General features: G+C 48.1%; 1 non-coding gene and 1 pseudogene across 1 annotated transcript; both read right to left on the reverse strand.

Moving 5' to 3' along the window:
- Positions 1-553: 553 nt before the first annotated feature.
- On the reverse strand, positions 554-647 carry LOC136588888 (U6 spliceosomal RNA; annotated as a pseudogene).
- An 11252-nt stretch (positions 648-11899) lies between these two features.
- On the reverse strand, positions 11900-12006 carry LOC136588852 (U6 spliceosomal RNA). The gene has a single exon (XR_010787657.1). It is a non-coding gene; the product is annotated as a U6 spliceosomal RNA (small nuclear RNA).

Here is a 12006-nt window from a genome sequence, read left to right on the forward strand (position 1 = left end):
TTCTGCGATGTGCGATTCTTTTTATCTCCCAGGTTTCGCTATGGAGCCGCTCCTTTTTATCGCCTCGCAATGCAACAAGATTGTGTTGCGATGCAATTTTGATAATGGAAAGTCCTATTCATTTTCGCAATAAAAAATTGTACATTTTTTATCGCGCAATTTTATTGTGGCCGTCAGCACTGCGATGGGAGATTATTCTAAAAAAAAAGCATTGCTGGCAACCAAATATTGCAGACACAAAATAGGGGGTCGCCCGTGTGAAAGTCGCCTAAATGATCCTTTTACTCCGATATTGTAATCACTCACTTATAACAACGTTACAATCACACAGACAAAAGTGTCATCCCACAACTTCTGGGGGGGGTTACACTGTACGTGGTTATGGCGCCTCGGGTACATTTGCTGTATGCCTGTAGTCACATGGCACAAAAAATACACCTTTTAGTGGTGGCACCGTGAGACAATTATTATTATTACTCCAAGTTAAAACCTATAAGGAGAAAAAAATGTTATGTTAGAATTTTTTTTTAAATTCTAATTGAAGAATCGGTGCAAAAATATGGAACGCCTCATGAATTTGCGTGTCATCCTTGCTAATCTTCTCTGTATCGTTCCAATTTTAGTATATGTGCTGCCGAAGCAAGCACGATACTGCAGACAGTGTCGGCGGAATTTATGGTCCCGCGGGAGAGAAGTTCTTACATTGTGGAGAGATTACTTTTATAAATTAAAAATAATGTATCCTGCTGTGATATTTTACCTAATATGTCATGCCTGTAATAATAAAACCCGTTAATATAGAGTATTTTGGCCAAACTGAAGAGCATTTTGTGACAATGTTATATGCAAATGAGAACAAGCCGCAGTGCATGCTGGGAAGAATGCTGGTCTCGGAATACGGACCTTGTACCACAGAAGGCGCAGCTGGTGTGGAATGTACTGCGGATGACTGCAGCGTTCTGCTTCCATCAGGAGAGCAGCTGCTCACTGCTGCACCACTGGCTGACGGTCACATTAGGACGTGATTGCCGGCTCACGCCTACTGCTGCTGGACGTGGCGCTATAGCATTAGGGCTGGGCGTGCAGCAGTGCAGCGCCTTCTGCCCACCGGTCTGCCCTGGCCGGAGTACAGCGATGCGTGCCCTTACCTATCAGCTGACAAGTGTGCTCGGCCGCACACACATGGGATCTTACGCTTTATTAAAACCTTACCAAACTCTTATAAATAACCGACACAGACACCAATATTGGATAAATAAGGCTGCGGTGTTTATTAACGGGGTTACAAACATTTGGGGAGAAATATAACCAATAATAACCATAACACTTGCTGTAAACTCTGTTTTACAGACCCAAGTTTATTAACCAATCAATAACCATAACAGTTCATGTAAACTCTGTCTTACAGACACGAGTTTACCACCACCAAACTCTCCCCAAGTTTACCTGCCCACCCGCCTAATGCGGGCGACAATCCCCCACCAGGCCATGGCATCCACTAATGACATGGCCCCCCCAACACCCGCAGCCTCCTCAATTATCTACACAAATCCATAATAAAAATATCCAACGCAATCTCTGACAAGTATACTATAACATTCCTATGCAATCCTGGAACCAAACCTTCCATATCAGCATGTCTAAAAAGAAAACATCCACTCCTGGCATGAGCTCTACCACCAGGTTAACCCTTCTCCGAATTCTCTCACTATATACAGACCTTGGCAATGACCATAATAAACTAGGAACAATATCTGAAAAAAACTATCACTGTATCTGGAACCTTGTTTAATGCTCCACATCTCCCTTTCAATGTCCCATGACATATCAATGTGTTCTCTTCTATGTCATTATCCCCTAAGTGTAAAATCAAAACATCTGGACAGGGCCCACGTGACACTCCAAACCCACGTGACTCTCCAAGCCCACGTGACTCTTTATACATCAGTTTAGCCATTAATCCACTCCACCTCATACCTCTGCTACCGCGCCAAAAAATTTCAAACTGTGATCTGTACAAACCCAAATTTTCAGAACAACAGTGATCCGCTGCCCTTCTCCAAGGCTAGTACACAAAGGAGGGTCCAACAATCCACACAATACTTTTCTTAACTCCTAAAATGAAAAAAGAATTAGTACACCATATAATTCAGGCGCATGTACAACTTAAACTGAGATGATCCCCATCTGTTTACTTTTTCTTCAATAAAACCGCACCTGTAAACCAATAAGCACCATTTTACATTAAAAGCAAGATAATGACTGTCCATCATCCCTGGCTCCCCGAAAACAAGACAGGGTCTTCTACTAATTTGCTCCACAAGATCTTACTTTGCCATGTATAACTGCCTAGCACTATTTACATTTACAGTTTTTTGTTTTTTTTTAATTAACTTCAACTAGGGCTTAATTTTGGAATAGGGCTTAAAGTTCAAGCGTCCAGAAAAATCCTGCTAGGGTTTATTTCCGGGTAGGTTTTATCACCGGAGAAACAGGGTACATGGATCAACAAAGAACCTGGTGCTTGCAGGCATAGCCACATAAACACCTGCAAATTCCTAAGCAAGCATATATTCTCATGAAAATGAGCAAACAAGCGAATTCATACCCCTTTACCCATTTCGTCTTTTTTTTATTTTTTTTTATTTTATTATTATTATTATAAAGCTCCCATGGTTGGACAAATCCTTAAGGCCCCAAAGTCAGGTCTAAACAGCTGTACCTCATCTGCTGATCTACACACTTCAGGCAATACTTTCACCAACTTCCCTTGTAAGCTCAATGTGATAGCAGAGCGTTGATCAGCGGCATCAGCTACCGCCTTACAGCCTCTGATCAATCTCTCTACCTGAAAAACAATTAATAGGTACCAGATTATACCATCTTTGAAAGAAAGCCATACCCAACATTACCTTCCAAACTGAGCTATATGAGCGCTGCATCCTGAATGTTGGACTCTTCTTCCCTGAATTGCGCATCCGTAAACAAGACAATAAGATAGCAGCTGCATTAATCTCACACCGACCATCTCTAACATCAGTAAGAGGTTATATGTTAGACATAATCTGACTAGCATACGAATTAATTGGTGCTGACCGGCTCTTAGGGTGCGGGCAGACGAGCGTAGGCGTATTTACGTTTGCACGAGTGCAACGTATAATCGCCCGAGCGATCGTTTTTCACCGATCACGACCAGAGCTAGAAAGCGTATTTTCGTTTGTTCCTACTTTGCAAATGGTCTTTTCGGCCATCGAATATGCGTTGGCGCGTATTTCGGTCGCATATGTTCCGTTTTTTTTCGAATTGCCGTTTTTACGCGCCGTAAAATCGCCCATGTGAACGAATACATTCGAAATTATTGCCTCAGATTGTCACGTATATACGTTTGGTCGCAAAAACGCGCCGTTTATGCGCTCGTCTGCCCGCACCCTTAAAGTCAAAGATACCAACCATAGCACTAAATGCTGCTTTAGCTCCCTTGACATCCGCGCATGCGATGTATGGGACTTCCAACCGCATATCACCACACATGACCTGCGGGAATACCTGCGACCAATAATAAATCACCTGTGAAGCCAAACAGGACTGATCTGCTAACGGCTGCAACTCCCTCCATGTATTCGTCCTTCATACGTAATGTCTGACTAATTAAACCCATAAACTATACACCCCTGACATTGGCAATTAGAAAAACCATCACAATGCTATCAATTAAATAGCTAAAAACTCCAACCGAGTACACGGCCATACAATTTTCCCGTTCGCCAGCGGCACCCCAAAATCCTCCATCCTGGCCACATGCCCTCTAAAACTTGTGCATACCCTCATTACCCTGATGCCCCATAAACAACAATCATCTAAGTAGTGTATTACACCAACATCAGGGCATTCCTTCCTCACACCTACTGTAACAATGAGGATAGTCCTAAATAATAGTGGGATGCCTTAGATCCCATCGGTAATGCCAAACCGGAAACCAAAGAATTAACACCCCAACCAATAAGAAGTTATCCGAATACTGCATCACATGACCGAAGGGCCATAATAAAGCCAATGTAGTCACATGATGCATATCTTAATGCCAGCAGCTCAGGAGCGCCTCAGCATTCAGAGAAGACTGCTTGTGGGTAAGATAGATGATAAATCACTGAGCGGAGATAGACTCCTTCTGTGGCATCACCCTTAAAGGGGACAACCTCAAATTGAAAAAAAAGGGGGGGATCAAAATGACCGGCAACTCTGCCCTCAGCTATGTTCTTAGCAATTTAGCTAGATCAGGATCATAAAAAAATGAAATTAACTTATTAACCCCTTCACAGCTGAGTCCCTTTAACTCATGCACATATAGGCCATACTGGGAGCCTTCTTTAATGAGCCGGGCCTACTTCCAATATGGTGGCCTCACTGGAGTCCTGCCCTATTGCAGGAAACTCTATTTCCTGGATGCAAGGAATTTGTACTGATTTCTGACTAAAACAACCATAAATGGATGAGAGCGGCACAATATGAGCCCTTATGGCAGTACCCACAGCTCTTACCTCAGTACCCACAGCTCTTACCTCAGTACCCACAGCTCTTACCTCAGTACCCACAGCTCTTACCTCAGTACCCACAGCTCTTATCTCAGTACCCACAGCTCTTATCTCAGTACCCACAGCTCTTACCTCAGTACCCACAGCTCTTACCTCAGTACCCACAGCTCTTACCTCAGTACCCACAGCTCTTACCTCAGTACCCACAGCTTACCTCAGTACCCACAGCTCTTACCTCAGTACCCACAGCTTACCTCAGTACCCACAGCTCTTACCTCAGTACCCACAGCTCTTACCTCAGTACCCACAGCTCTTATCTCAGTACCCACAGCTCTTACCTCAGTACCCACAGCTCTTATCTCAGTACCCACAGCTCTTACCTCAGTACCCACAGCTCTTACCTCAGTACCCACAGCTCTTATCTCAGTACCCACAGCTCTTACCTCAGTACCCACAGCTCTTACCTCAGTACCCACAGCTCTTACCTCAGTACCCACAGCTCTTACCTCAGTACCCACAGCTCTTATCTCAGTACCCACAGCTCTTACCTCAGTACCCACAGCTCTTATCTCAGTACCCACAGCTCTTACCTCCGTACCCACAGCTCTTACCTCCGTACCCACAGCTCTTACCTCAGTACCCACAGCTCTTACCTCAGTACCCACAGCTCTTACCTCAGTACCCACACGGCTCCATTACCTCGATCCCATAAATGTAACCACACACCAAGGTAGTGAGGCGCCCCAAGGATGTCTAACAACCACCTAACTACTTACACCGAGGTGACACAAACACCCCGGTAACAATTATTAACCGTCTCTGTTCCTCCGGTCATCATTAGATTCTGATTATTTTTATAAGAAAGTAACAGTTATAAAACAAAAAGTAATTATAAACCAGATCTGATTAACAGCAGCAGCCGCCTCAACCACAGACTGCGGGCAGCCATTACCTCAGAGCTGATAGCTGACCAGTTATCTCACCGCTGACTGCCTGCATGCAGTAGTTACCTCAGAGCTGATAGGTGACCAGTTATCTCACCGCTGACAGATACAAGCAGTGGTTACCTCACAGCTGATAGCTGACCAGTTATCTCACCGCTGACTGCCTGCATGCAGTAGTTACCTCAGAGCTGATAGGTGACCAGTTATCTCACCGCTGACTGCCTGCATGCAGTGGTTACCTCAGAACTGATAGCTGACCAGTTATCTCACAGCTGACTGCCTGCATGCAGTGGTTACCTCACAGCTGATAGGTGACCAGTTATCTCACCGCTGACTGCCTGCATGCAGTAGTTACCTCAGAGCTGATAGCTGACCAGTTATCTCACAGCTGACTGCCTGCATGCAGTGGTTACCTCAGAGCTGATAGCTGACCAGTTATCTCACAGCTGACTGCCTGCATGCAGTGGTTACCTCACAGCTGATAGCTGACCAGTTATCTCACAGCTGACTGCCTGCATGCAGTGGTTACCTCACAGCTGATAGCTGACCAGTTATCTCACAGCTGACTGCCTGCATGCAGTGGTTACCTCACAGCTGATAGCTGACCAGTTATCTCACCGCTGACTGCCTGCATGCAGTGGTTACCTCAGAGCTGATAGGTGACCAGTTATCTCACCGCTGACTGCCTGCATGCAGTGGTTACCTCAGAGCTGACAGCTGACCAGTTATCTCACCGCTGACTGCCTGCATGCAGTGGTTACCTCAGAGCTGATAGCTGACCAGTTATCTCACAGCTGACTGCCTGCATGCAGTGGTTACCTCAGAGCTGATAGCTGACCAGTTATCTCCCAGCTGACTGCGGGCAGCCGTTACCTCACAGCTGATAGCTGACCAGTTACCTCACAGCTGACTGCCTGCATGCAGTGGTTACCTCAGAGCTGATAGGTGACCAGTTATCTCACAGCTGACTGCCTGCATGCAGTTGTTACCTCAGAGCTGATAGGTGACCAGTTATCTCACAGCTGACTGCCTGCATGCAGTGGTTACCTCAGAGCTGATAGCTGACCAGTTATCTCACAGCTGACTGCCTGCATGCAGTGGTTACCTCAGAGCTGATAGCTGACCAGTTATCTCACAGCTGACTGCCTGCATGCAGTGGTTACCTCAGAGCTGATAGCTGACCAGTTATCTCACAGCTGACTGCCTGCATGCAGTGGTTACCTCACAGCTGATAGGTGACCAGTTATCTCACCGCTGACTGCCTGCATGCAGTGGTTACCTCAGAGCTGATAGCTGACCAGTTATCTCACCGCTGACAGATACCAAGCAGTGGTTACCTCAGAGCTGATAGCTGACCTGTTATCTCACAGCTGACTGCCTGCATGCAGTGGTTACCTCAGAGCTGATAGGTGACCAGTTATCTCACAGCTGACTGCCTGCATGCAGTGGTTACCTCAGAGCTGATAGCTGACCAGTTATCTCACAGCTGACTGCCTGCATGCAGTAGTTACCTCAGAGCTGATAGCTGACCAGTTATCTCACAGCTGACTGCCTGCATGCAGTGGTTACCTCAGAGCTGATAGGTGACCAGTTATCTCACCGCTGACTGCCTGCATGCAGTGGTTACCTCAGAGCTCATAGCTGACCAGTTATCTCACAGCTGACTGCCTGCATGCAGTGGTTACCTCAGAGCTGATAGGTGACCAGTTATCTCACCGCTGACTGCCTGCATGCAGTGGTTACCTCAGAGCTGATAGCTGACCAGTTATCTCACAGCTGACTGCCTGCATGCAGTAGTTACCTCAGAGCTGATAGCTGACCAGTTATCTCACAGCTGACTGCCTGCATGCAGTGGTTACCTCAGAGCTGATAGGTGACCAGTTATCTCACCGCTGACTGCCTGCATGCAGTGGTTACCTCAGAGCTGACAGCTGACCAGTTATCTCACCGCTGACTGCCTGCATGCAGTAGTTATCTCACAGCTGATAGGTGACCAGTTATCTCACCGCTGACTGCCTGCATGCAGTAGTTACCTCAGAGCTGATAGGTGACCAGTTATCTCACAGCTGACTGCCTGCATGCAGTGGTTACCTCAGAGCTGATAGCTGACCAGTTATCTCACAGCTGACTGCCTGCATGCAGTAGTTACCTCAGAGCTGATAGCTGACCAGTTATCTCACAGCTGACTGCCTGCATGCAGTGGTTACCTCAGAGCTGATAGCTGACCAGTTATCTCACCGCTGACAGATACCAAGCAGTGGTTAGAGCTGACAGTCTGCATGCAGTGGTCACCTCAGAGCTCAGTTACCTCAGAGTTCAACAGCCTAGTAAGGGTTATCACTAACACATTTAAAACTGACCCATCTACCTTAGGGGGCGCTCACACGACGGCCCCGATGCCCCGCACCCTGTGAGCCAAAGCCAGGAGCAGAGAGGAAGCATAATGGAAAGATTCCCATGTCCTCCCCATAATAGACCCGCTCCTGGCTCCGGCCCGCCAAAAACTGAACACAAAAACCGCCGTGCGAAATCACTCCCAACTGGTACACAAGCTAAACCCTTCTATACACAGGTGCCAGTGACCAGGGGTACCACCTGGTAACCGGGGGTCTCACCACTTGTACAGCTTCACCTGTACCCTGCCATTACAGCAGCACAGGACTTGGCAGAGGGACCGTAGCCATCTTGTCGAGCTTCACCCGTACCCTGCACGCACAGCAGTACAGGACTTGGTGTTGGCATCTGGTGGCACTGTTCCTGCTGGCATTGGCATCTGCTGGGCGCTGTTCCCGCTGCCAGGTTTCAGTCGCCTCCGATCGGATGAAGGTAAAGGCAGCCTCTGCGTTTGCTTCGCTGGTAATTTTCTACTGACAAGTCCTCCTCAGATACAAGCGTTCCCACAATGTCCTCTGCAGCTCCTCCTGGCCGGCACTGCTGACAAGTTCTAAGCTGAAGCGCAGGGGATTCCAGAAATCTGTGAAACTGTTCCTAACTGACCACTTCATCCTCGCTGACGATCAGGCGCTGCAGAAAGTCCTTCATCTTCACAGAGGGTCTGAAGCTGTGACAGGAATTGTGAGGGGAGCTGACAGGAATTGTGACAGGACCAGGGAGCTGTCACCGGGATGCTGCTTCCTTTCCAGCTGATGATGGCCCACATCTCTGCACCTCCATATATCACTGCTGCTCCTCTCAGCATATTCCTCTGGACCAATCACCAGCCACTATCAGGCCACCAGATTCTGCCTGACAACCACAGGCATTTCCCGCCATTTTTCTTCAGCCAATCATGTGCTGCTGCCAACCAGTCCATCACTGGGCAGAACTCACTCCCTTCCATCTCATCTGACCCAGTAATGACCTTTGTAACATATCATGGTTAACCAGAAAACCTTCTCCATAGAAGGTGACATATCATCCATCCATCATGTATATAAAGCTCCCAGATCCCATGAGGCTTTCCCTCCTAACTGTCCCTCAAGCCTTACAAGGGGGTCACAGGAATGTCCCACAACATTGTCACACTTCCGTGGCTGCCAGGTCAAATTTATCACCAAGCTAACATGTATGGGACCATCTGGGAGACCAACTTCTACAACCTACAACTTTGCATGATCTAAAGGTTCAGTTACATAGCAAATGTGGAGCCATATGCCACAGGATACCATACAGAACCTGTATGCCACCATGCCCGCCAGTATCACATCTGGTATACAAACTAGAGGCAGTGCAACAGGGTACTAGAGCCTCCATGCCCGCCCGTATCACATCTTGTATCCAAGCTAGAGGCAGTGCAACAGGGTACTAGAGCCTCCATGCCCACCCGTATCACATCTGGTATCCAAGCTAGAGGCAGTGCAACAGGGTACTAGAGCCTCCATGCCCACACGTATCACATCTGGTATCCAAGCTAGAGGCAGTGCAACAGGGTACTAGAGCCTCCATGCCCACCCGTATCACATCTGGTATCCAAGCTAGAGGCAGTGCAACAGGGTACTAGAGCCTCCATGCCCACCCGTATCACATCTGGTATCCAAGCTAGAGGCAGTGCAACAGGGTACTAGAGCCTCGATGCCCACGCGTATCACATCTGGTATCCAAGCTAGAGGCAGTGCAACAGGGTACTAGAGCCTCCATGCCCACGCGTATCACATCTGGTATCCAAGCTAGAGGCAGTGCAACAGGGTACTAGAGCCTCCATGCCCGCCCGTATCACATCTTGTATCCAAGCTAGAGGCAGTGCAACAGGGTACTAGAGCCTCCATGCCCACCCGTATCACATCTGGTATCCAAGCTAGAGGCAGTGCAACAGGGTACTAGAGCCTCCATGCCCACACGTATCACATCTGGTATCCAAGCTAGAGGCAGTGCAACAGGGTACTAGAGCCTCCATGCCCACCCGTATCACATCTGGTATCCAAGCTAGAGGCAGTGCAACAGGGTACTAGAGCCTCCATGCCCACCCGTATCACATCTGGTATCCAAGCTAGAGGCAGTGCAACAGGGTACTAGAGCCTCGATGCCCACGCGTATCACATCTGGTATCCAAGCTAGAGGCAGTGCAACAGGGTACTAGAGCCTCCATGCCCACGCGTATCACATCTGGTATCCAAGCTAGAGGCAGTGCAACAGGGTACTAGAGCCTCCATGCCCACACGTATCACATCTGGTATCCAAGCTAGAGGCGGTACAACAGGGTACTAGAGCCTCTATGCCTGCCTGTATCACATCTTGTATCCAAGCTAGAAGCGGTACAACAGGGTACTAGAGCCTCCATGCCCGCCTGTATCACATCTTGTATCTAAGCTAGAGGCGGTACAACAGGGTACTGGAGTCTTCGTACAAGGCATCAGTTTTCCGCAATAAGGGCGCCCACCCACTGGCGATTTTTTTTTCTTTGCGTTTTGCGTTTTTCCTGCAGAGCCATTAGAATTGAATGTACTCCTGTCCACTGGCGTTTTGCGTTGCGTTGCATTGCGTTGCGTTTTTTAACATAGGAACTGTCAGTTGCATATGTGTCCTTATTTTTCTCCTAATGCACCCATGAAAGTCAATGGAAAATAATGGAAAAGCCGCGAAAACGCGGCGAAAAACGCGGCAAAAACGCCGCGAATACGCGGCGTTTTTCACGCACGAAAATCGCAAACGCCAGTGGGTGGGCGCCCTAAGGCCTCCTTCCCACGAGCGTGACGGGCTCCGCCGCGTAATATTACGCAGTGAAGCCCGTCACGGCGCCCCCCAGAGCCCCTATACTTACCTGCGGGAGATAGCGTGAAATCGCTTCCCCGCCCACCGCCGCTGCGTCACCGCCCGTCACCGCCCACCGCCGCCGCGTCACCGGCCGTGTCACGTGCGCGGCCGGCCGTGTCACGTGACGCGGCCGGCCGCGTCATACGGCGTCATATGACGCGCGGCGGTGGGCGGGAAAGCGTTTTTTCACGCTATCTCCCGCTGGTTACAGCGGGAGATAGCGTGAACGGACGGCTTCCATTGACTGCAATGGAAGCCGTCAGTGCGTACAGCCCGTCCTCACCCGCAGAAAATAGAGCATGCTGCGGGTGAGGACGGGAGAAATCGCGGTGCGTAATTCCGCGGTGGAATTACGCATCGTGAGCATTGTGCTATTAGGTTCAATAGAACCTAATAGCTGCGGGCAACGCAGCGGATTTTCGCCGCGAAATACGCAGCGGAAATCCGTTTGTGGGAAGGAGGCCTAAGGGTGGTTTCACACAGGCAAGAAAATCGTGCGATTTTCGCCTGATGCGATAGTCAGTAAAAAAGCAGATTATGAAACCAACGGTTTCCTTCCCATCTGTGATGTTTTCACTGATGTGATGTTGAGAGAACAAAAAATAACGGCTGCTCTATCTTTCTGCGATGTGCGATTCTTTTTATCTCCCAGGTTTCGCTATGGAGCCGCTCCTTTTTATCGCCTCGCAATGCAACAAGATTGTGTTGCGATGCAATTTTGATAATGGAAAGTCCTATTCATTTTCGCAATAAAAAATTGTACATTTTTTATCGCGCAATTTTATTGTGGCCGTCAGCACTGCGATGGGAGATTATTCTAAAAAAAAAGCATTGCTGGCAACCAAATATTGCAGACACAAAATAGGGGGTCGCCCGTGTGAAAGTCGCCTAAATGATCCTTTTACTCCGATATTGTAATCACTCACTTATAACAACGTTACAATCACACAGACAAAAGTGTCATCCCACAACTTCTGGGGGGGGTTACACTGTACGTGGTTATGGCGCCTCGGGTACATTTGCTGTATGCCTGTAGTCACATGGCACAAAAAATACACCTTTTAGTGGTGGCACCGTGAGACAATTATTATTATTACTCCAAGTTAAAACCTATAAGGAGAAAAAAACGTTATGTTAGAATTTTTTTTAAAATTCTAATTGAAGAATCGGTGCAAAAATATGGAACGCCTCACGAATTTGCGTGTCATCCTTGCGCAGGGGCCATGCTAATCTTCTCTGTATCGTTCCAATTTTAGTATATGTGCTGCCGAAGCAAGCAC

The sequence above is a fragment of the Eleutherodactylus coqui genome, chromosome 13, assembly GCF_035609145.1.
Source record: "Eleutherodactylus coqui strain aEleCoq1 chromosome 13, aEleCoq1.hap1, whole genome shotgun sequence".
Classification (NCBI taxonomy): domain Eukaryota; kingdom Metazoa; phylum Chordata; class Amphibia; order Anura; family Eleutherodactylidae; genus Eleutherodactylus; species Eleutherodactylus coqui.